At 43.1% G+C, this 26,146-nt stretch overlaps 1 pseudogene; it reads left to right on the forward strand.

Moving 5' to 3' along the window:
- Positions 1 to 673: 673 nt before the first annotated feature.
- LOC146062949 (snurportin-1 pseudogene) lies at positions 674 to 25,233 on the forward strand (annotated as a pseudogene).
- The last annotated feature ends 913 nt before the right edge of the window (positions 25,234 to 26,146 follow it).

Below are 26,146 nucleotides of genomic sequence, written 5' to 3' on the forward strand. Positions count from 1 at the left end.
TGCAGCGAGCCCCTGCGGTGTTGAATAGGACGACAGGGGGGGCTGGCACCGAATGCTCCAGCCCTTCGGAAATATGGCAACTGTGCAGTTAAATGATAAATGAGACAATGGGATAGATATAGGAAGCAGGGATATGTGCTTTTTGTATATACCACATATAACCACTCTAAATGTATGAAATGGTTGTTTACAGGCAGAGTCTTTAATTTTCTGCATTAATATTTTAACATTAACTGTCCTGCCCTCTTGCTAGTACCCTAATGTATCATCATTGTGTTAATTATCCAAGTCATTATTTATATGTATCCTTTTCGGCAGTTCCTAGCTGGTGCTATTGTTATTTTTCTTTCTTTCTTCATTTGTGTATATTGTTTTATAAAAAATTTTTTAAAGAAAAGTCCCTCTATATGTGTTGGTGAGAGTTGTGTAGGATGCAGAGAGAGGAGAAGGCAGCCCTGGAGCAGAGCAGCTGGGCTGGGTTGTACTCACCTAGAGCACAGTCACCAGCAGGTCTGCTCGGTGTGCTGCCGTCTGCAGCACTGCTTCCCCCACTTGCCATATCCGCAGCCCGCCAAAAGCATGTGGATCCTGTTACACCCCAGTGCACCATCCTGATAGGGCAGCTAGGAGGAGCTGGATGCCATGTTCTGGGCCCTGGAGATGTACCTGGGCTATGCCACAGAGCAGTGCGGTCGCCAAAGAGTGCTCAAGCTGCTTTTCCACAAAGACTGGGAGGATGCAGAGTGCTACTATGAGGACATGCTCCAATGCTGTGCAGTTGGAGGAGACTGAAACATCCAATTCAAAGCTTTCTAAAGTCACACGTGAGGAAAAGGGCCAAGGAAAACATAGGGTATTTAACCCTTTGAGTGCCAACATCTTTGTTAGAGATGTACAAAATAGCCTCTAAGAATGCCAGCATATTAAATAAAACATGTAAGGTAAACATTACAGTTCATTATGATAATTAGAAGTGTTTGCTTGCTAATTTTCACACCTATTTTGACAAATTCAATTGGTACTCAAAGAGTTAAGAAACGCATGCACAGTGCAGGGACAAACGGACGTAGAATGAGAAACCTTGAAGAAAAAGAAAATATGGAACAGAGGAGAGATAACGATTACTATAATACATTCGGGGGGAAAGTGTGCCCGCTTCTCCATGTTAATCAGAATCAGCCTTATTGGCCAGGTATACTTGCGTATACTAGGAATTAGATTTGGATTGCTGTGCAATAGCCAGTTTAGGTAATAGTTCAACAGTGACAGTACAGATATACATAACACATACAGGTATAGGCTAGATGTGCCCTGGGGATAAAAGACACAGGTGACATATATTCACTGAGCAGCAAAGCGCCTGGGCAGCCATCAGCGGCGCCACTGGTCATTGCAGCAGCCAGGTAGGTAATGATATAAGCAGAGACAGTACAGTTATCACACAGGGAACACATTCCAACCAAGCTGCACAGTGCATAGGTAGCAATCAGCGGCACCACTAGTCATCGCAGCAGCCAGGTAGGTAACAATTTAAGCAGAAACAGTACAGTTATCACACAGGGAACACATATCCGCCGAGCTGCACAGCGCCTAGGCAGCCATCAGCAGCGCCACTGGTCATTGCAGCAGCCAGGTAGGTAAAGATATAAGCAAGGACAGTACAGTTATCACACAAGGAATACATTCCCACCGAGCTGCACAGTGCCTAGGCAGCAATCAGTGGCGCCACTGGTCCACTAGCCGGAGGCCGCTTGAGGGATGTCGGTGTCTGGGGACAAGGCCTGCGAGGGCCTCTGCTAGGCCAGACTACCGCTATGCTGCATGGGGATCCTCAACATTCTCCCCTCCGTGATGATCCTCCCGCCCTTTGGTCACAGCTTGCTTGTCTATCCTGGCGTGATCTGGGGGGGCTGGTTATGGGAGCTCCACGTAATGGAATGGGAGCTCCACAAGGGTGCGACCTTCCCCGGCCCCAACAGGAAGTAAAAAAAAAAAAAAAGGCAGGAGAAGCAGGAAGCAAAAATTCAAAAAGATTAAATGGATGTTGTTACACCTACCCCAATATAACTAATTGAGGTAAATGAATACATTTTAGATGGTTATGTTGTATAATTTTACAATTAGATATAGACTCATATATTACTGTTAAGCCCAGTACACAATGGGTGATTCCGGCCAAAATTATATTGATAACTAGATTGGAGGTGCCGACGGGTGTACGATGTAGCACCTACCATATAGATTTAACTCTATCATTGACCAGTATTGTTCTGTGATGTCATCAGGTACCCTGCAGGACATGCAGTCACTGGGGATATTGTCAGATTGAGCTGCATGTACAGATGAGAGTGGGGTCATTAATGACCCTCAGGAGGGAGCATAAGTCGTTATTCATTGCATACATATTCTGTGATATTAGCGATATCATTCATTATATCTTTCAGTGTGTACGCACCTTTACTCTCAATTAATATTAGGGTGCATAATCGTTAATATTAGTATTAGTGGAGAGTACTGTATTTTAACAATTTACATTCATTTATTAGTTAAATATATATGCAGTGACCATCAAATGATTTCTCCTGCTGCGAGGGGGTGTGTCTTTGTTACACAGCCCGTTGCATGGTACCAAGAGGAATAGGTGGCAGGGTGGGGGAGGGTGGTAGTGGATATTCGTGTTGTAGCATCTCTGGTGCTTGGTTCGTAGCTTACCAAGAAAACCAGAAACAGGCCCTATGTCTAGATATTCATTGTATTTGTGTTCTCTGAAGTTGTCACACTAATATTGTTATTTATACAACAGACATACCATATGTGTCTGTCTTTAAATTCATTGTATAGCAAGTGTACTGTGAAAATAAAGAGATTACTGTTGCAATAACTGTTTAACATTGTTCTATTACTGCTTCTGTGACTGCCACTGGCTTCATTCTGTGCTATGCTACACTCTGCTACATTGTAACAAGTTTCTGAGAATGTTAATATTTAGGTAGAAACATATTTGAATCATTGTGCATGAAGAAAACACATGGCTGTCAAAACTGTTATTTTAAAGTTTAAACAATTTGTTTTCTGATAACAGGGTTCTAGGTTTTAGAAAAATGTACATTATACAGTATATTCTCTTGTTTTTATTAAATACTAATCTGTAGCAGTTTGAATTTACCTGGCTGTGTACATACACAGATGGGAGGTAATTAACAATTATGATCTCATTGATGAGAGGATTCTGTTATAAAACACCATATCCAGACCTGAGTCATGTTACTCCTTCTGATGAAACTGAGAGGCATTTAACTGTGAGAAGCATACCAAGGTTAAGGATTAAGGATTTCAATACTTGTCATCAGCTTGTCAATCATCTGTACTTATTCTGCTACACCTTCTGCATCTAGTATCATTTGAAGCTCAATACAACTGCTGCAGCCCACTGCCAATGAACCAGCCGGTACTTGTTTCCTTGGAGAAAATTGTGGATAACAAGTTATCCACTGGTGTGGGGGGCGCAGGGGATATGTGTTGCTCTGCCAAGCTGCAGTGTAGGAAAAAAGGGGGTAGTAAGTCCCCAACTGGAAAGAAGAGAAAACAGAGTACACTGCGCTAAGTACAATTAATTGACAATGAATAAAAATGCAATGGTATGACACTGAAAGATAATAATAATTACCAATAATGTGCCAATGGTAAGGTACAGGTAGCACTTTTAATGAAAATCATTAAGACAGTTTAAAAAAGGGGGAGGGGGGAGTTAAAATGAAGAAAAAAATTGTTTCCTAGCAGGGCGTCCAGTACTCTATTTGCGTACAGGGCTATTCTCCGTACTAAAATCGCATTGCATTGTATGGGCCATTTTATTGTCGTGCGATGCAGTGCGATTTTTTTATGTAATTTATTCACTGCTCTGTTGGCCCCAGGGGATCGCATCGCACTTCCCGCAAAATCGAGAGGTGCGATGCCATGCCATTAGATATACACTTGTATGACATACAATGAGGTTTTAGTCACCCCCCACTATCCATGCCACCCGAAGCGTAGCGAGCCCCGCGAGGAGTGGCGGAACGCGTCCTCCTGACCTTTTCATACCCCCACTATCCACGTTGGCGTGGAGTTCATTTTATATATTGTAATGAGCCACCAAGCATGAAGCGGGCGATTCGTGGGCCTCGCTGCGCTCGCCACACTTCGGGCTCGGTGGCTTGCTGCATTTGCCACACTATATAAAATCAACTCCACTCTGACGTCGATAGTGGGGGTATGGAAAGGTTGGGAGGACGCGTTCTGCCACCCCTCGCGGGGCTTGCTGCGCTCGCCATGCTTTGGGGTGGTGTGGATAGTGTGCGTGTGTGTGGGGGAGTTGACTAAAACCTCATTGTATGTCACACAAGTGTATAGCTAATGACATGGCACCGCACCCAATTTTGCGGGAGGTGCGATGCGATCCCCTGGGGCCAACAGAGCAGTGAATAAATTACATAAAAAGATTGCATCGCATCGCATGGCACTAAAATGGCCCATGTGATGCGATTTCACTACGGTAGCGTACGTAGGAAAACTGGGCGCCCTGCTAGGAAACAAGTACCAACCAGCCACCTGTGAGGTTCTAGCTGACAGCTACCACTGGCATATAAAAGGCAGAACACAGACAAATACTGCATTAAACTTGGTTTGAGTGCGTATTGAGTGCAGCACTCAACAGCCCATAAGTGGCAGTAAGTAATTAAAAACCCAACAACCCAACAACCTTTTAAAGCCCCATAAAGGCCCTTATTCTGGTTGGTGCGGTCGAGCCGCATATGCGGCTCCGACCGCACCAGACGAATCCCCGCCCACCATACGGTTCGCCACGGCCGTCCGTACACGGACGGCTGGCGAACCGCACGAAAATGGTGGAGGCGTACGCCTCCACCATGCTGGGAGCTGCCCCCTGCATTCGATGGTCGACGACCATCGAAGGCAGGACCGCACGCCGCGGCAGCTCCCGCAAGCTGAGACCACACGGACAATCGTCCGTGTGGTAGCTTGTATGGGGGCTGAAAGCTGACATCCGGCGACGTCAGCTTTCCGCCCCCATGAGTGGCGTCATGCCCTCATTACCATGCGTACGCCCCGCGTTTGCATGGGAACGCCCATGAAACGCGGGGCGTACACATAGGGAAATGAGGGGATGAAGCCCCTCACGCCCCTATACGCCCCCTTTGCGGCGTCTAAATTTTTAACACGGAGAATTCCCCTGCACATGCGCAGAGTGACCTCTGCGCATGTGCAGAGAGAAAACATCGGCGGTACGGCCGCACGCGGGCCGTACCGAGCCGATTAGAATAAGGGCCAAAGTCTAGACCTGGGGTTGCAAAACCCGTCTTCAAGATCTACTAGTGGTCCAGGTTTTCCATATTACCTAGTTGGTGCATAGTTGTAGTCATTACTAACTGTCACATTTTCAAACCTGCTGCATTCATTCCTACTTCCACCCCTGCTCTAGACGATACACTCAGTCAGCAATATCGTCAATGATTCCTCTAACATGCATTAATTGAGCATATAGCCAAGATTGAGCTGCATGCGTATCATCAAAGATATTGAGCATATACACAAAGCGCTATTTTAAACTATATCACACAGAAGGCCTAAATTAGCAATATCGTTTCAAATATTGCAGGGGTCCTTATTTCCCTCTGGAACCCCATCCGACAATAAAAAAAATGACATTACCCCAAGCAAGATACCGCAGAAGGTCATCACATCACATGTGTAGTCAGCAGACAGCACATACATGGCAGCAATGTGGAGGCACAAAATGATGGGAGGAGCCTAACATAACAGACAATTCAACAGATATTTCAGACTCCTTCAATCACTGACTGAGATTAGAAAAGTCATCAGCCTGATAGCCAACAACATGGAGTCGCAACCCCATGATGAGAAGGTAGGGACCCACTTTGGGGTCAGGACCCACAGTTTGAGAACCGCTGAAATATTGCATACTGTGTATGTGCTTCCAGAATTGGCTGGCATACAGTATATACTACTATCTGAACTTTGCTCAGCACACAATGGATGTTAATCTTCCAGTGTATTGGCTTCTGATGTGATATTTTGCTACCATACGGGTTGTATACAGCTTAGTCTGGTGATCTAACCCTTAAAAAACACTACAGCTGGACATACAATACATCAGAACGATATCCGGCCCAAATGCACAATGCAATCTTGCTGATGGTCGGGATGCAATCCCTTTGCCCCGCACCATGCAAGATTGCCTGTACACAATATATGATGTAGTGAACCATTGAATGATAGCTCATTCTGTCACTCATTACATTGCACAGCACCATATATGATATTTTCTGATTGGCTGTGCACCATGTCCAACCAGTTCTTATAAGTGACCAGTAGGAGCGTGCAATGATGTGTACCCACTGAACGATCTTCATGTTTTGTCATTCCAATATGACAAACTGTAAATATATCATTTTAGTGCATACAAAGCCTTGAGGTGCCCATGTACGGTACAATAATTTTATGCATTTTGGACTAGATCGCATGCGATTTGCATGCAATGCGGTCCGATCCTAGTACAGCACATACTTTTTGAGCTGTGTGATGGGATGTGCGCGGGAGTGCGCATCGCACCCGCAAGATGCACCTTTAGTCTGCGATATTTGTTTCACACTCCCTTGTAGCTCTTTAATAAGGACAGTATAACCTTATCTCTCTTGCTCAGGATGTCTTTGAAACAGTGGAGTTATTATATGGAATCTATTATGTCCATCATGTTGTAGAAACATTGCACCCAAGAGATCCTTCACAGCATGTGGAACAACCACATTTCTGAATATTACAGGGAACCACAATAGCACCTACTTGTAGATGATTGGTTGGGTGCTCTGACCTACAGTAATGTACTAATTGTACTGACTTTTGCTTTAGTCTGTATTACTATTGTCCACTAGTTCTAATAATTAGTACATCCATTAACACAATGGATTCAGGAAGATTCCCAACACGCCAAGAGTGAATATTTCTACTTTGCAAAGGTCTTTGACAACTATAGGCACAGATATCCTTATTTTCAATGTATTTCATTACACTGGCTCAACATGCTGGTAATTGGTTTCTAGGGAGTGAACAGATTTCTACTGTGGCTCTTGAAGTTGCTTGTTTGAAGAAGGATGTAACATTGGCAATGCACTTTTTATGAGCCCCAGGGCTTTTTGCCTTGTTCTGTGTTGATAACAGTTGCTTTAAGGTTTAGACACATTTGTATTACAGCCTAGTTGAGTGGACCGATGAGTAATTGCTTGATTATGCACTGGAGATGTCTTATTTCTGCTTGTCTCTCTTTTGGAGTTATATGACATTGAACATTATTAGCCCTGGGCAAAATGAAGTATGTTCTGAAATAGTATAAAATAAGAACATGCATACAAATTGTGAATAAAGTTATTGTTTATTGTGATGCCATATGTAACTGCTCATATCTATACTATTAAATATATTTTCTCATTTTAAATATATTTTTGTTTTAGTTTTAAACAATATTAAAATATGTAAAATAAAGTCTAATGTCTGAGTAGGGAGGCCAATCCCGGGCACTTTTTCAATACTGGGATTAAAAAATTCTCAATCCCAGGATTCCCAAGATACCTGATATTGACACTGTAGATGCCATGCCACATGGGTACTCGGTTGGAAACTTCTGTCCTTTAACCCTTAAGCGGGCAGTGACAGCTAACGGGTCGGACACGCATAGGCTGTGCAGTGCAGTGTTCATTTTGTCAGGGAATTTAGTCTTAAGGTGGACATACATTTGAAAGACCGGTCTCACAATCATGATTGTGTCCAATTTCCCTTTTACTCGCTGGCAGTCCTTGGTGGCTTTTGGACACACAATGCACTCACAATCTGTCATACAATCCATCTGCTGCATGATTGTATGATTCATTTAAATAGGGGGCTGACCTACTAGGATCAAAAGGATAGGCGTACCAAAAATCCATTTTTTTTAATTTATTTTTTTAACCCCTTCCTGACAGAGCCAGTTTTTGCGTTCCTGACAGAGCCCTTTTTTTCAAATCTGACATGTCTCACTTAAGTGGGGAGAACTTTTTTTTGCTTTTACTTATCCCAGTGATTTTGAGATTGTTTTTTCGTGACACATTGTACTTCAAATTAGTGGTAAATTTGGGTCGATACAGTCTGTGTTTTTTTGTGAAAAATACCAAAATGTCGTAAAAAAATGGAAAATTTAGCAATTTGCAAAATGTTAAATTTTCTGCTTGTGAGACAAATAATCATACCACTCAAAATAGTTAATAACTAACATAGACCATATGTCTACTTTATGTTTCCATCATTATTTCAACTTCCTTTTAATTTTTTTGGACACTAGGAGGCTTACAATATGAATAGCAAATTCTCAAATTTTCAAGAAAATTTCAAACACTGATTTTTTTAGGGACCAGTTCAGTTCTGATGTGACTTTGAGGGACTTGTATGTGAGACACCCCCATAAATGATACCATTTCAAAAACTGCACCCCTCACAGTATTCAAAACAGCATTTTGGAAGTTTGTTAACCCTTTAGGTGTTTCACAGGAATTAAAACAAAGTGTAGGTGAAATTTCAAAATTTCATTTTTTTTGCAGATTTGCAATTTTAATACATTTTTCTAAGGAACACAGTACATTTTACTAGAGAAATGTGACTAAAAATTGATTCCCCCAATTCTTTTGTTTTCATAAATATCCTATATGTGGCCCTAGTGTGCACGTTGACCAAACCACAGGCTTCATAATAGAAGGAGCACCTACTTGATTTTGGAGCCTCCTTTTTATGAGATTATTTTTTAGGCACCATGTAGGTTTCTAGGCACCATAAGATGCTAAAAGTTAGGAACCCCCCCACAAGTGACCCCATTTTGCAAACTACACCCCTCAGGGAATTCATCTAGGGGTATAGTGTACATTTCAAACCCCCAGGGGTTTCACCAATTGTGGTACAACTGGGCAGTGAAAATGAAAAATTATTTTTTTTACACAAAAATGCAGTTCTGGCTCCAAATTTGTCATTTTCAGAAGGTATGAAGGAGACAAAGCACCCCAAAATCTGTGCCCCAATTTCTCCCGAGTACGGCAATGCCTCACATGTGACCAAAAAATACCATTTGGGTGCATGGCAGGACTCAGAAGGGAAGGAGTGATTTCTGGATTTTGCAGCTCAGATTCTGGTGGAATTTTGGTGGGTGCTATGTCGCATTAGCAAGACCCCCCAAGCACCAATACAGTGGAACCCCCCCACAAGTGACCCCATTTTGCAAACTACACCCCTCAGGGAATTCATCTAGGGGTATAGTGTACATTTCAAACCCCCAGGGGTTTCACCAATTTTGATACAAGTGGGCAGTGAAAATGAAAAATTACATTTTTTTACACAAAAATGCAGTTCTGGCTCAAAATTTTTCATTTTCAGAAGGTATGAAGGAGAAAAAGCACCCCAAAATCTGTGCCCCAATTTCTCCCGAGTACGGCAATGCCTCACATGTGACCAAAAAATACCAGTTGGGTGCATGGCAGGACTCAGAAGGGAAGGAGTGATTTTTGGATTTTGCAGCACAGATTTTGGTGGAATGAATGGTGGGTGCTATGTTGCACCAATACAGTGGAACCCCCCCACAAGTCACCCCATTTTGCAAAGTACACCCCTCAGGGAATTCATCTAGGGGTATAGTGTACATTTCAAACCCCCAGGGGTTTCACCAATTTTGATACAAGTGGGCAGTGAAAATGAAAATTTTCATTTTTTTACACAAAAATGCAGTTCTGGCTCAAAATTTTTCATTTTCAGAAGGTATGAAGGAGAAAAAGCACCACAAAATATGTGCCCCAATTTCTCCCGAGTACGGCAATGCCTCACATGTGACCAAAAAATACCAGTTGGGTGCATGGCAGGACTCAGAAGGGAAGGAGTGATTTTTGGATTTTGCAGCTCAGATTCTGGTGGAATTTTGGTGGGTGCTATGTCGCATTAGCAAGACCCCCCAAGCACCAATACAGTGGAACCCCCCCACAAGTGACCCCATTTTGCAAACTACACCCCTCAGGGAATTCATCTAGGGGTATAGTGTACATTTCAAACCCCCAGGGGTTTCACCAATTTTGATACAAGTGGGCAGTGAAAATGAAAAATTACATTTTTTACACAAAAATGCAGTTCTGGCTCAAAATTTTTCATTTTCAGAAGGTATGAAGGAGAAAAAGCACCCCAAAATCTGTGCCCCAATTTCTCTCGAGTACGGCAATGCCTCACATGTGACCAAAAAATACCATTTGGGTGCATGGCAGGACTCAGAAGGGAAGGAGTGATTTTTGGATTTTGCAGCTCAGATTCTGGTGGAATTTTGGTGGGTGCTATGTCGCATTAGCAAGACCCCCCAAGCACCAATACAGTGGAACCCCCCCACAAGTGACCCCATTTTGCAAACTACACCCCTCAGGGAATTCATCTAGGGGTATAGTGTACATTTCAAACCCCCAGGGGTTTCACCAATTTTGATACAACTGGGCAGTGAAAATGAAAAATTACATTTTTTTACACAAAGATGCAGTTCTGGCTCAAAATTTTTCATTTTCAGAAGGTATGAAGGAGAAAAAGCACCCCAAAATCTGTGCCCCAATTTCTCCCGAGTACGGCAATGCCTCACATGTGACCAAAAAATACCAGTTGGGTGCATGGCAGGAATCAGAAGGGAAGGAGTGATTTTTGGATTTTGCAGCACAGATTTTGGTGGAATGAATGGTGGGTGCTATGTTGCACCAATACAGTGGAACCCCCCCACAAGTCACCCCATTTTGCAAAGTACACCCCTCAGGGAATTCATCTAGGGGTATAGTGTACATTTCAAACCCCCAGGGGTTTCACCAATTTTGATACAAGTGGGCAGTGAAAATGAAAAATTACATTTTTTTACACAAAAATGCAGTTCTGGCTCAAAATTTTTCATTTTCAGAAGGTATGAAGGAGAAAAAGCACCCCAAAATATGTGCCTCAATTTCTCCCGAGTACGGCAATGCCTCACATGTGACCAAAAAATACCAGTTAGGTGCATGGCAGGACTCAGAAGGGAAGGAGTGATTTTTGGATTTTGCAGCACAGATTTTGGTGGAATGAATGGTGGGTGCTATGTTGCACCAATACAGTGGAACCCCCCCACAAGTCACCCCATTTTGCAAAGTACACCCCTCAGGGAATTCATCTAGGGGTATAGGGTACATTTCAAACCCCCAGGGGTTTCACCAATTTTGATACAAGTGGGCAGTGAAAATGAAAAATTTCATTTTTTTACACAAAAATGCAGTTCTGGCTCAAAATTTTTCATTTTCAGAAGGTATGAAGGAGAAAAAGCACCACAAAATATGTGCCCCAATTTCTCCCGAGTACGGCAATGCCTCACATGTGACCAAAAAATACCAGTTGGGTGCATGGCAGGACTCAGAAGGGAAGGAGTGATTTTTGGATTTTGCAGCTCAGATTCTGGTGGAATTTTGGTGGGTGCTATGTCGCATTAGCAAGACCCCCCAAGCACCAATACAGTGGAACCCCCCCACAAGTGACCCCATTTTGCAAACTACACCCCTCAGGGAATTCATCTAGGGGTATAGTGTACATTTCAAACCCCCAGGGGTTTCACCAATTTTGATACAAGTGGGCAGTGAAAATGAAAAATTACATTTTTTACACAAAAATGCAGTTCTGGCTCAAAATTTTTCATTTTCAGAAGGTATGAAGGAGAAAAAGCACCCCAAAATCTGTGCCCCAATTTCTCTCGAGTACGGCAATGCCTCACATGTGACCAAAAAATACCATTTGGGTGCATGGCAGGACTCAGAAGGGAAGGAGTGATTTTTGGATTTTGCAGCTCAGATTCTGGTGGAATTTTGGTGGGTGCTATGTCGCATTAGCAAGACCCCCCAAGCACCAATACAGTGGAACCCCCCCACAAGTGACCCCATTTTGCAAACTACACCCCTCAGGGAATTCATCTAGGGGTATAGTGTACATTTCAAACCCCCAGGGGTTTCACCAATTTTGATACAACTGGGCAGTGAAAATGAAAAATTACATTTTTTTACACAAAGATGCAGTTCTGGCTCAAAATTTTTCATTTTCAGAAGGTATGAAGGAGAAAAAGCACCCCAAAATCTGTGCCCCAATTTCTCCCGAGTACGGCAATGCCTCACATGTGACCAAAAAATACCAGTTGGGTGCATGGCAGGAATCAGAAGGGAAGGAGTGATTTTTGGATTTTGCAGCACAGATTTTGGTGGAATGAATGGTGGGTGCTATGTTGCACCAATACAGTGGAACCCCCCCACAAGTCACCCCATTTTGCAAAGTACACCCCTCAGGGAATTCATCTAGGGGTATAGTGTACATTTCAAACCCCCAGGGGTTTCACCAATTTTGATACAAGTGGGCAGTGAAAATGAAAAATTACATTTTTTTACACAAAAATGCAGTTCTGGCTCAAAATTTTTCATTTTCAGAAGGTATGAAGGAGAAAAAGCACCCCAAAATATGTGCCCCAATTTCTCCCGAGTACGGCAATGCCTCACATGTGACCAAAAAATACCAGTTAGGTGCATGGCAGGACTCAGAAGGGAAGGAGTGATTTTTGGATTTTGCAGCTCAGATTCTGGTGGAATTTTGGTGGGTGCTATGTCGCATTAGCAAGACCCCCCAAGCACCAATACAGTGGAACCCCCCCACAAGTGACCCCATTTTGCAAACTACACCCCTCAGGGAATTCATCTAGGGGTATAGTGTACATTTCAAACCCCCAGGGGTTTCACCAATTTTGATACAAGTGGGCAGTGAAAATGAAAAATTACATTTTTTTACACAAAAATGCAGTTCTGGCTCAAAATTTTTCATTTTCAGAAGGAATGAAGGAGACAAAGCACCCCAAAATCTGTGCCCCAATTTCTCCCGAGTACGGCAATGCCTCATGTGTGACCAAAAAGTGGCAGGACTCAGAAGGGAAGGAGTGATATTTGGATTTTGCAGCACAAATTCTGGTGGAATGATGGTGGGTGCTATGTCGCATTAGCAAGACCCCCAAAGCACCAATACAGTGGAACCCCCCCACAAGTGACCCCATTTTGCAAACTACACCCCTCAGGGAATTCATCTAGGGGTATAGTGTACATTTCAAACCCCCAGGGGTTTCACCAATTTTGATACAAGTGGGCAGTGAAAATGAAAAATTACATTTTTTTACACAAAAATGCAGTTCTGGCTCAAAATTTTTCATTTTCAGAAGGTATGAAGGAGAAAAAGCACCCCAAAATCTGTGCCCCAATTTCTCCCGAGTACGGCAATGCCTCACATGTGACCAAAAAATACCAGTTGGGTGCATGGCAGGACTCAGAAGGGAAGGAGTGATTTTTGGATTTTGCGGCTCAGATTCTGGTGGAATGAATGGTGGGTGCTATGTGGCATTAGCAAGACCCCCGAAGCACGGTGAAATTATGAACCTAATAATCCATAGATGTGTGGTATATTTTAAAACAATCCTTTATACATAGGCCGGGTTTGTCGGGGCAAGTGTCACACTGGAAAATAGTTTGCTTTCTTATTCCCTTTTTATAGCAAACTTTGCACCTTTTTTGTGTCCTGCCCTTTTTTCCAGTGGAGGGGATTTCATCAGGAAAATGCTGCCCTGGTACAATACGGGGGCCAGTACTAGAAGTACTGGGGCCCTCTGCCTGCTGGTTCCCAAATATTAGGCCCTTTATGACTTCCTCTTGAAAGTGCATAAATGTCCCCCTCTGGCCGGTAGAACGGAATAGCACGTAAGCGTTATACAGTGCCATCTGGATGATATACACGGCCAGCTTCTTGTACCAGATTTTTGTTTTCCGCAGGGCACTGTACGGCTTCAGTACCTGATCTGAAAGATCCACTCCGCCCATGTACCTATTGTAATCCAGGATACAATTAGGTTTTGAGGTGTGGGTACTGGTACCTCGTACAGGGACGGAGGTGGTACTGTCTCCGTGAATTGTTGTCAGTATAAGGACATCCCTCTTGTCCTTATATTTGACCAACAACATATTTTCGGTGCATATTCCCCTGCTTTCACCCCTTCTCATTACTTGGGCAATGTGCGTTTTTGGGAGGCCTCTTTGGTTCTTGCGCACAGTACCGCAAGCTGCTGTACCTCTTGAACCAAGGGCCTTAAACAGGGGGATGCTGGTGTAAAAGTTATCCACATAGAGGTGATAACCTTTATCCAGGAAGGGGTGCACTAAATCCCAGACAATTTTTCCACTAACACCTACGAGGGAGGGGGGGCATTCTGGCGGTTCAATTCTTGAATCCTTCCCTTCATATACCCTAAACCTGTGAGTGTACCCTGAGGTGCTTTCACACAGCTTATACATTTTTATGCCATACCTTGCCCTCTTACTGGGAAGGTACTGGCGGAATTTAACCCTTCCTTTAAAATGTATAAGGGACTCGTCTATGCAAATGAATTTATCTGGGATGTACATGTCTTCAAATTTGGCACTGAAATGATCAATGACCGGCCTGACTTTGAATAGCCGGTCAAAGGTGGGATCATCTCTGGGTGGGCACTGTGCATTATCGTTGTAATGCAAAAATTTAAGGATCGTCTCAAATCGAGCCCGGGGCATGGCCATACGGTAAAATGGGGTGCTGTACAGAACATCTGTACTCCAATATTGCCTAATTTCTGGCTTTTTTACTATGCCCATATGAAACACCAGACCCCAAAACGTCATCATCTCTACTGCATCTACAGGGGTCCACCTAGCAAATGATGACGTGGGGTTTTGAGCAATAAACTGCTGGGCATATAAATTAGCTTGGTCCACCATTAAATTTATAAAATCATCAGAGAAAAATAATTTGAAAAAGTCAATTTCTCTGAGACCTGTGGAATCAAATTGGATTCCTGGCATGGCCAAAAACTCAGGAACCTGGGGCTCAAAATTGTCTGGTGGTGGGGTCCATACGAGATCAATTATTGGGGGGGGGGTCTCAGCTGCTCTACGGGGGCGTCTTTGAGGGGGTCCCTCATCACCAGAGGAGGAAGAGGAGCTTAAGGCGAATCCTTCAAATTCCCCGCTTGCATCACTGGCTGTGTCAGAGTCAGAAGCAATCATGGCATATGCCTCCTCCGCTGAATACATTCTTCTGGATGACTGGGATGACATTTGGGATGACATTTGGGATGCCATTTTTATTTTTGTGTTACTGGTAGTGAAATGTTTCAACACGTGTATAGTGTAGGGGGGGGGTACAAACTTTATTTCAACCCGGGGGGTATGTAGTGTGTAGTGTGTATGTAGTGCAGAAAAAAAAAAATACTTTATACAAAAAAAAAAAATTGAAGGGGTTAAAAAAAAAAATTGAAGGGGTTAAAAAAAAAAATTGAAGGGGTTAAAAAAAAAAAATTGAAGGGGTTAAAAAAAAAAAAAAAAGGTCCTGCGCCAAAAATTAAGCACAGATGTTGGTCAGTAACGTCCGTCACTGAACAGCGCTCAAAGGCAACAGGAATTTGATCAAAAAAAAAAAAAAATAGATCAACCCTGTGCCGAAAAAGATGATCAGTGATGTACGTCACTGATCAGCGCACAGCGGCCACAGGACACCCACAAAATCACAGTGTGTGTAAAAAAAAAATTAAAAAAAGACCCCACAGCACACACAAAAAAAAAAAAGGTGATCAGTGATGCGACACTGATTACCAGTGAGGGGCAGCAGGTGCACAACCTTTGGTGCAACTGACAGTGCAACTGGCAGGTATATATAAAAAAAAAAAAACCTCTGCACCCCCAAAAAGTTGCTGATCACCTCAGATATAGTGATCAGCACAAAAGGCGGGGGCAGCAGACACAAAATTTAGCACTCTCTGTCACTATCTCTCTCTATCTCTCTATCTCTCACTATCTAACACTCTATGACACTGCAGCAGCAGCAGTGACAGGTATATATATATATATAAAAAAAAACCTGCGCCCCCAAAAAGTTGCTGATCAGTTAATTTATACTGATCAGCACAAAAGGGGGGGCAGCAGTCAGTTATATAAAAAATATATAGCACAATCTGTCACTATCTCTATCTCTCTCTCTCTATCTCTCTCTATCTCTCTCTATCTCTCTATCTATAACTATCACACTGCAGCAGCACAAAATATAGCACTCTCTGTCACTAGGCCTCTCTATCTCTCTCTCTCTATCTCTCTCTATATCTCTCTATCTCTCTCTATCTCTCTCTATCTCTCTCTATCTCTCTCTATCTCTCTCTCTATAACTATATCACACTGCAGCAGCACAAAATATAGCACTCTCTGACACTATCTCTCTCTATCTCTCTCTATCTAACTAACGCTATTACACTGCAGCAGCACAAGTTCACAACACAGGAAGTCACAAGTAACAGGATCCAGGAAGCATCCAGCACACTACAAACAGTGATGAAGCAGGCAAGATATTTGCAAGGATCAGGTAAGTATTTTGCAAGGTTCTGGTCAGTATATCGCGGCAGCTAGGCACGGTGACCGCACTGCACGCAATTCCAGACCGGAATGGCGTCTGCAGTGCAGTCACCGTTAGTTTAAACCCCCCTCCATGGCTGTGATTAATCCGTCGGTCCGACGGACCAATCACGGCCTTTGGGGGCGGGCGGGGTGAGGTGGGGTGACACCAGTGTCACCCTTACACCCCGCGGTGATTGGTGCTGTACTTTACAGCACCAATCACCTCCGATCGCGTGTCACCGGCGAACGTTATTCGCCGGTGACACAGAAAACGCTGTGAATGGCTGTTCACACTGAACAGCCAATCACAGCGATCGCCGACGGGGGGGCGGCATCGCAGCCCCCCCTGGGCATGCACGGACATGTCTGCTGTCAGGGACAGCAGACATGTTGAAACTGTCACCGCGTCTATAGACGCGGTGACAGTTAAATGCCATGACGTACATTTACGCCATGTGTCGGGAAGTACTTCCCGACCATGACGTAAATGTACGTCAATTGTCGGGAAGGGGTTAATGTACAGGTTTCCAGTAACTACCATACTACGCACATCTGCTGTGTTATGCCATTATTAAATAGCCCTAATGAAGCAATCCTCTGAAAACTGTTTTCAGAGTAGTGACAGAATTGAGCAAAAGGATGTCCGGTATTTGTTAAATGGTTAAAGCACCCTGGAGCTTTCACACTGCAACTCTACCCGTTTTAAAAGGCTAAAAAAAACTGCAATTTACCGTTTAAGAACTGCAGTGTGAAAGGGGTATAACTTTGAAGTAAAACCCCACCCAAATCTAATTCTCCCTGCATAAGTTACATCTGCCCCACCTGCAGTGCTCATGGTTTTGTCCTTTTGAGAAAAAATTTGCCTTTGCAAGTAAACCAGAATAATGGTCTATGTGTTTAGTCATCTAGGTATCAAACAAGTGCAACAAAAATGCTATTTCCTTCACAGCAGGTACTTCATTTTCTGCAAATATCAATTTAAGAATACAATTGCTTTTTTTTATTAAAATTTTTAATTCAAATAATAAAAGAAAAATACAACCTGCTTGATACAAATAAGTAGTAAAGTACTAGTCTACTGCAAAATAAAATTAAGCTGTAAGGATTCATATTATAATATATAACTATTTAGCTAAAGATAACTAATTAGCAGTGGCGTAGCTACGTTTTGGGCGCCCCCCCGCCGTTAGGGGGGGGGGCGCCCATACCCACCCCCCGCCGCCCCGTCGAGCACCCCCCCACCCCCCCGCCGCCCCGTCGCCCATGCTAACCCCCTCCCCCGCAGTCTTACCTATCGCGCTGGTCCCGGCGGCTCCGTCCGTTCATCTGCTGAGGACCACCACAAAATGGCCGCCCCCGTACAGCAGACAGTTTCAGAGAACTGTTTGCTATATGGGGGCGGCCATTTTGTTGTGGTCCTCATCGGAAGAACGGAGCCGACGGGACCAGCAAGTTACGTAAGTCTGCAGGGGATTGGGGGGGGGGGTAACTATACCACCGCAGCCCCCGGCGCCCCCACATGCACAGCGCCCCCCCGCGGTGGCGGGGGCTGCGGTGCTATAGTTACGCCCCTGCTAATTAGCTATCTATACAAACTGACTGAGTGATTCTCATGGCAAAGAGTTGTTGTACAGCTTCAGTGCAAGTACGTAAATGTAGGGCCAGTGAGGCTTTGTTAATTATAGAATCCAAAAAAATCAATCATTCGAAAACTGTGGTTTCCTGATACAGCATTTTCATCTAGTCAATTTTAGTCATGACAGCATGGATGAATATTTAGTCAACACAGGGCCGGCGCCACCACTAGGCAGCCTTAGGCATTTGCCTAGGGCGCCGGCCACTGGAGGGCGGAAGTTGGAGCAGCTGTCCCCCCCTCCACCCCTGTCGCCGCCGCATAGCCCATCGCCGCCCCCGTGGAGTGACACGCCAGGCTGGGGTGAGTCCGCAAGAGCATTCCCAACCCCTCCTCCCCCGGCTACTAGCCGGGTCCGACGCATGCCCGGCACCCCCCCTCCTCCCCCTCCGTGTAGCGGCCACCTGACACACCCCCTCTCCCAGCTACTGTGCCGGGTTTGACGCACGCCCGGCACCCATCCCCCCCCCTCCGTGTAGCAGCCGCCTGACACCCCCCCTCTCCCGGCTACTGTGCCGGGTTTGACGCACGCCCGGCACCCGTTCCCCCCCCCCCTCCGTGTAGCAGCCGCCCGACACCTCTCCTCCCCTGGCTACTGTGTAGCACAGTAGCCGGGCCACCGCACACTCTCACCCCCCTCCTCCTCCTCCGTGGACCGGGTGAGCGCTGGGGCGCCCCCCCCCCCCACCTCACTAAATTTTAGTCACAGAAAATACCTTTGTCAATGAATAGTTTTAGTCTAAATTTTCGTTACATAGTTACATAGTAGGTAAGGCTGAAAAAAGACTTGCGTCCATCTAGTTCAACCTGGTATAGATATCCATTGCTGATTTGGTAGGTTCTGGTATTTTACAGACAAATTATATTTCTTATTTGTACCCATGGATGTTTTTCTCCAGTAAATGTTTGTCCAACTTTGCCTTGAACGCATTTAATGAGCCAGCCGTTACCACCTCTCTGGGAAGAGAGTTCCAGAGTTTGACTGTTCTGACCGTAAAGAAATTCTTTCTACTAGCTGAATGAAATCTTTTTTCTTCTAATCTATACTCATGCCCTTGCGTCCTAGATTCCTTTCTAGTAGAAAATAGGGTGTGTGACAGTTCCTTATATTGGCCCTTGATATACTTGTACATGTTGAGCATGTCCCCCCTTAAACGTCTCTTTTCTAATGTAAATAGTCCCAAATTGCTTAATCTCTCCCCGTAGCTTAAATTCTCCATTCCCCTAATAAGCTTTGTTGCTCGCCTTTGGACTTTTTCTAATTCTATGATGTCCTTTTTATAGTGTGGGGCCCAGAACTGTACTCCATACTCTAGGTGAGGTCTCACCAATGCTTTATATAGTGGCATAATTACCCTTGAGTCCCTAGTTTCCATTCCCCTCTTAATACATGCCAGAATTTTGTTGGCCTTTTTTGTAGCTACATTACAATGGGCACTACATCCTAGATTGCTGTCTATTTGGACTCCTAGATCCTTTTCAAGTATGGAATTACCCAGTTCCTCTCCGCTAAGGTTGTAACTTGCACACTGGTTGTGTCTCCCAAGGTGCATAACCTTACATTTATCTACATTGAACCTCATCTTCCATTTTTTTGCCCACTTATCTAGAATTGCATGATCATTTTGAAGCATGGTGACATCTTCTGGTGATTTGATGACTTTGCTAAGTTTTGTATCGTCCGCAAAGATGGATACATTGCTGAGTAACCCTATCCCAATATCGTTAATAAAAATGTTAAACAAAATGGGCCCCAAAACCGAACCCTGGGGCACTCCACTTAGTACCGGTATCATATCTGATACGGCACCATTCACAACCACTCTTTGTTCTCTATTACATAGCCAATTCCCTACCCATCTGCAGATATTTTCACCCAATCCTAGGTTCTCCATTTTATTAATCAATCTCTTGTGTGGGACAGTATCAAAGGCTTTAGCAAAATCTAGGAAAATCACATCTACAGCATTTCCATTATCGAGGTTTTTGCTAACCTCTTCATAGAACCCTAGTAGATTAGTTTGGCATGAACGATTTTTCACGAACCCATGTTGGTTAGTACTGAGTAGACAGTGATGATCTAAATATTCCTGGATACCATCCCTTAAAAATCCTTCAAATAGTTTACCCACAATTGATGTTAAACTAACGGGTCTGTAATTAGCTGGATCTTCCTTTTTTGAATATTGGCACTACCTCTGCTATTCTCCAATCTTTTGGTACTATACCTGACAATAGTGACTTGCTAAAGATATAATGTAGGGGGGTAGCTAGTTCATCCCTTAATTCCATTAATACCCTCGGATGAATCCCATCTGGCCCTGGTGACTTATTTGTTTTGAGTTTGCTTAGCCTCAGTATTATTTCTTTCGGTGTGAAATCCACAATGAGATCTGGCTTATTTGTCCCGTTTGTGGTAAATGTTCGTTCCACAGTCTGCTCTCCCTTAGTAAATACTGATGAGAAGAACTCATTTAACAGTTTTGCTTTTCCCCTGTCCTCAGTAACACTTTTTCCACTAGTATCAGTTAGTGGGCCTATGTTTTCCTTAATTAAACGTTTACTATTTATGGGCCTTATTTTGGTTCATTCTTTCTGACAAAATCCTTCTTAGATGGGCAAAACCATGTGCACTGCAGGTGGGGCAGGTGTTACTTGTGCAGAGAGAATTAGATTTGGGTGGGGTTTTACTTCAAAGTGAGATCTATATTGCAGTGTAAAAATAAAGCAGTCAGTATTTTCCCTGCACAGAAACAAAATTACTCACCCAAATCTAATTCTCTCTGCACATGTTACATCTGCCCCCCCTGCAGTGCACATGGTTTTGTCCATCTAAGAAGGATTTTGTCAGAAAGAATGAACCAAAATAAGGCCCTATGTATTTAAAAAACTTCTTTGGGTTGATTTTGCTTTCAGTGGCTATGCACTCTTCATATAATATTTTAGCTGCTTTGATTACCCCTTTACAAGTTTTGTTTGATTCTTTGTATTTTGCGAACGCCTCCTCATTCAAGTGATTTTTATAGAATTTAAAGGCTCTGGTTTTATTGTTGATAGCTGACCTTACTTCTTTGTCCAACCATGGTGGCTTTTTTTTGTTGAATTTACCTTTAGTTACTTTAGGAATGTATTCAATAGTTAGTGAATCAAGCACCTTTTTTAGAGTATCCCACATTTCCTCTGCATTTTTTCCCTCCATAACCGTTTCCCACCCAATTCCTGTTAGGGCTTCCCTGAATAATTCAAAGTTCGCTTTTCTGAAGTTTAGTATTTTTGCAGATCCTTTTTGATGTAATTTACTGAAGTTGATTTCCAGTGAAACCATATTGTGATCACTGTTCCCTAATTGTTCAATTACTTTTGTGTTTGAAACTAAGTCTGTGTTATTTGTTAATACTAAGTCCAAGAGTGCCTCATCACGAGTTGGAGTTTCCACCGTTTGTGTAATAAACTGGTCTTTAAGTAAGCTTAAGAACTCATTGCTTCTTGCTGATTTACCTGTTTCGTTTTCCCAATCAATGTCGGGTAAATTAAAATCCCCCATAATTAATACCTGACCCTGATTTGATGCTTGTTTGATTTGGTTTAAAAGAAGAGACTCTTTCCTTTCATTTATATTTGGTGGTCTATAGCATACCCCTATTATAAATTTGTTTTTTGGTTTCTTATTATTGTCGGTTATCTCTGCCCACACTGTCTCCGAGTTGTCGTCTTCCAGGTCTGTGCTCATATTTTTCTCACATGATGTTAAGTTATTATTTACATATAGGCACACACCCCCGCCCCTTCTATTTTTCCTGTCTTTCCTGTAGAGTGTATATCCCTCCATGTTTAATGCCCAGTCATGCGACTCATTACACCATGTTTCTGTAATACCAATGATGTCGTAGTCATCCCTACTGATCAACGTTTCAAGCTCCCCGATTTTACTCACTAAGCTTCTTGCATTAGCCAGTAAGCATTTTAATTTATGTTTATTTTTAGATATGGCTCTAATATTGTGATTAGTTTCACCCCAGGACCCATTTGAATTCTTTACTAGCTTCCTCTTTCCCCTCTCCCCTTCAATAGACTCTCTACAGGCCTCCCCAGAGAGTCTATTGAAGGGGAGAGGGGAAAGAGGAAGCCAGTGCCGATATTAACCCTGGTGCAGTGTGATATCTGGTATCATGCCGCACACCGGGCAGTGTCTGAGATGAGTGCTGCAGGTACTCAGCACTGGCTTTAATAACTAAACAGCACATATGCAAATTACTCCATAATCCTGAGAGCCTGCCAGCCCAAATGTGTTTTGATTTTTTTTACACAGCACATATACGCCATGGACAGATCGAATCAGAATCACCCCCTTGGTTTGCTAATGGACAAAACCATGTTGCACTGCAGGAGGGGAAAATGTAACGTACAGAAAGAGTTAGATATGGGTGAGTTATTTTATTTCTGTGCGGGATAAACACTGGCTGCTTATTTTTACACTGCAATGTAGATATCAGTTTGAAGTACACACTCACCCAAATCTAACTCTCCCTGCACATAGTACATCTGTCCCCACCTGCAGTGCACATGGTTTTGTTCATTAGTACATCAATGGGGTGATTCTGATTGACAGGATATATAGCGACTTCAGCCCCGTCCTGATGTTTTGGGCACTGCGCATGGTCTATTATACGCACGTGCAGCTCCCCTTTTCAAATGGCTTTAGTCACCAAGCTGTACACAAGCATTATGGTGGGCCAGGGGGCGAACAGCAGCGGGAATGGGGCTTGCTCAGCATTTTATGGGTGTCTGGGCATTTTTATGGATACACCTTCATTTTGAATGATGATTTTACATTCTCTGCAGGGAATGAATTTCAGAGAGTATGTATTAAACCTTCTAAATAGGACAAGTAAGGTTGCAACCAATCAGCTTCTATCATTTTATAAAAAGTACTTGATAAATCCTCCATTCAAATGGCTTCTGCTGCTGCTGCTATACAAATGTCCGTGACCCCTACACATTTAAGCGCTGTTGACCTAAACCACTTGTCCTAGATATATAGATAGATAGATAGATAGATAGATAGATAGATAGATAGATAGATAGATAGATGATACAGATGGAACCAGGTTTAGATTTCTGTCTCTGCGCACCATTTGCTGAAAATGGGACGCTCAAGCATGTGAGACTCTCCCACGTCCCCATCTCAGCGAATGGCATGCCAAGATGGAAAGCTCTGACATGCTGGCCGTATGAATAACCCTGGCTCCATCTGTATGGCTAACGCTGCTCCTCACCTCTATAAGTGTTTTGCATGTCACTGTCCACTAGATGTCAAGTGTTGCTCTGTTCGGATGTGCACAGCCGCTGGCACTGACATTACTGTTAGGTTGTTTTAACAAGCTGGTAACTAGTACTGTATACTAAAAAAGAGAAGATTTTATATAGAAAAATTGTACGGTACATACAGTATTGCCTGCCAGTGTGGGTGGAATTAAATATCCCTGTTCAGTGGTCCTTGTTCATCTACCCATCCTGCGGCACCCTCCCCTTGCTGTTTAAATTTAAATAAAAATAAAAGGTAATATTTTCAAAAAATTTGCGAAATAAAATAATGTGAAAAGGCTATGAAAACACCCTTTTCACATTATTTTATTACAAATAATGTTATTAAATTGGCCCCTTTAAACTTTAAGTTATCATTATACCATGAAGATATCACAAATAACATTTCAACAAAAGGACATGGCAACAATTTCCGACCAGCTGCTTCCGCTTCCTCCAAGCAGCTCTTGGCGCGGCATAGTGAATGGAACGCACTAACAGTATCCCTGGCTGGAAGTTTCTCTATACCTTGACATATAAACAGTCCTTCTGCTCCCCTCCCAAGTTTGGAACAGTACAAGGGCAAATACAGTTCTCTGGAGCAGAGTGAGCGCAGGAGGAAACTGCTAGAATTGCAAAAAGGGAAACGTTTGGATTATGTGTACCATGCCCGTTGGCTGGCATGGACAGAGAATTATGAGAAGAAAATAGATGAGGAAAACCAAATAGAAGATGCAGCAGGGGAGGCAGATGAGGACATGAATGTGGATCCTGGGAAAAAGCTGCCCAGGCATTATGCTAACCAGCTCATGCTCTCTGAGTGGTTGATAGAAATACCACCAGACCTGGCTGATCTCTGGCTCCTTATAGTTTGTCCCACTGGAAATTGTTCCCTGATTGTTGCATCTCGGGTTTCTACTGCAGCGTACACTAAAAGCGGATATTGTGTGAACAGGTTTCCATCACATCTACCAGGAGGAAGCCGGAACAACAATGCTTGTGGCGAAGATTATACAATTCTTGACTGTATATATAATGAGGAGTCTCGGACATATCATGTGTTAGATGTCATGTGTTGGATGGGGCACCCTGTGTACAACTGCCCGATCGATTTTCACTTTTACTGGCTTGAATCAAAGCTCCAGGAACAAGATGGACTATGTGATATATCCAAACGCAACCCATTCAAGTTTATTGGACTGCAGAATTGCCCCTGCTCTCTGGACTCCATACAGAATGTTCGATACTTATGTATTATCTGGGCTCCCATGTTAAATGCACCCCATTTTTTCATACCCCAACTATCCACCTACGCATGGAGTTGATTTTATATAGTGTGGCGAGCGCAGCGAGCCACCGTGCCCGAAGCGTGGCGAGCGCAGCGAGCCCCGCGAGGGGACACGGTCTCATAAGAAAAACGGGAGCCCACATATTACATAAGTACCGAATGTTCTAATGAAAACCTTTCCGTATAAGTTGGATGGACTTTTATTTTATCATAAGCACACCCACTACACCCTAGGTAGTACTCCCTTGGTTGGATAGCTATGCCCTTATATGGCACCCGAAATCTTAGGCTTCCCTACCCCACCAGGACCCCTTGCATAGAAGCCAGCATATGCACAAGAGCAAATGCGTCAAATTCTTGAACACAAGAAAGGTGGCAAGGGAGCAGCAGAGGGTGGACACTATAAACTAGAACATCTTTCCACACTTCCTCCATTTGAATGAAAAATATCTGTAATGGAGATTCTGTGAAATACAACTGCCCCAACATTTTTCCAGAATGGAATCCACTATTGATCCCTTCAATACATCATAATCATCATGATTAACGACTGCCATTCCTATAGATCAAAATATTCTTTAAACTAGATCAGTAGCTTGTTACAAGACCAGTTTTGTGGACATTTTGAGGTGTGTGTATACAGACTTGTTTTGCTATCACAAAGAAGAGAACACTTTCCAGGACTATACACATCTGTAAAGTGTTTATGTGATTAAACATTTTCTAATAAATCTATTCAAATAGAGAATATACATAAAAAAAAATAACATTTCAACAACAGATTTCTTAGGTTAGTAATTCTGTATGTGATCTTCTAGTTTTGCTGTGCTAAAATTAGGAAATGCAGTTTCTGCTAGTGTTCAAATAAAGGATTGATAATTGTATTTACAGTATGTCAAGCTTTGGCAAACACATCTTCATTGCTCTTCCAGTTACTGAAACCACAAATCAAGGTTGAATGGTATTAAAGGTTATACAATGTGCACATCAAGTTAAATAGATTAAAACCAGAAATGCAATTAATGTACATAATGCCTGATAAAAATTCTTTAATTTCAAAGTACAATAACAACACAATGTCAAATAAGAAGAGGAACATTACTTTAGGACGTAAAGGAACTTTTTATTGGAGAAGAAAAATATTTATGTCTTATTGCATTCTTCACACTTACATAGAAAATGAACAGAACAGATGGTAGATACAGGGCAGTCAGCCATTGGCTCATCACCTGAGCTGGGACCACTAGTGTGTTACAGGGTAAATGGGCTGGAATTGATAATGTGTTGCATTTACTTGAAAGAGAAAACTTGACTGCTATGTCCAGTGGCAGCTAATAATTTTCGTAGGAGGGGAGC

The sequence above is a fragment of the Crinia signifera genome, chromosome 3 (assembly GCF_055691185.1).
Source record: "Crinia signifera chromosome 3, ASM5569118v1, whole genome shotgun sequence".
NCBI classification, from domain to species: Eukaryota; Metazoa; Chordata; class Amphibia; order Anura; family Myobatrachidae; genus Crinia; species Crinia signifera.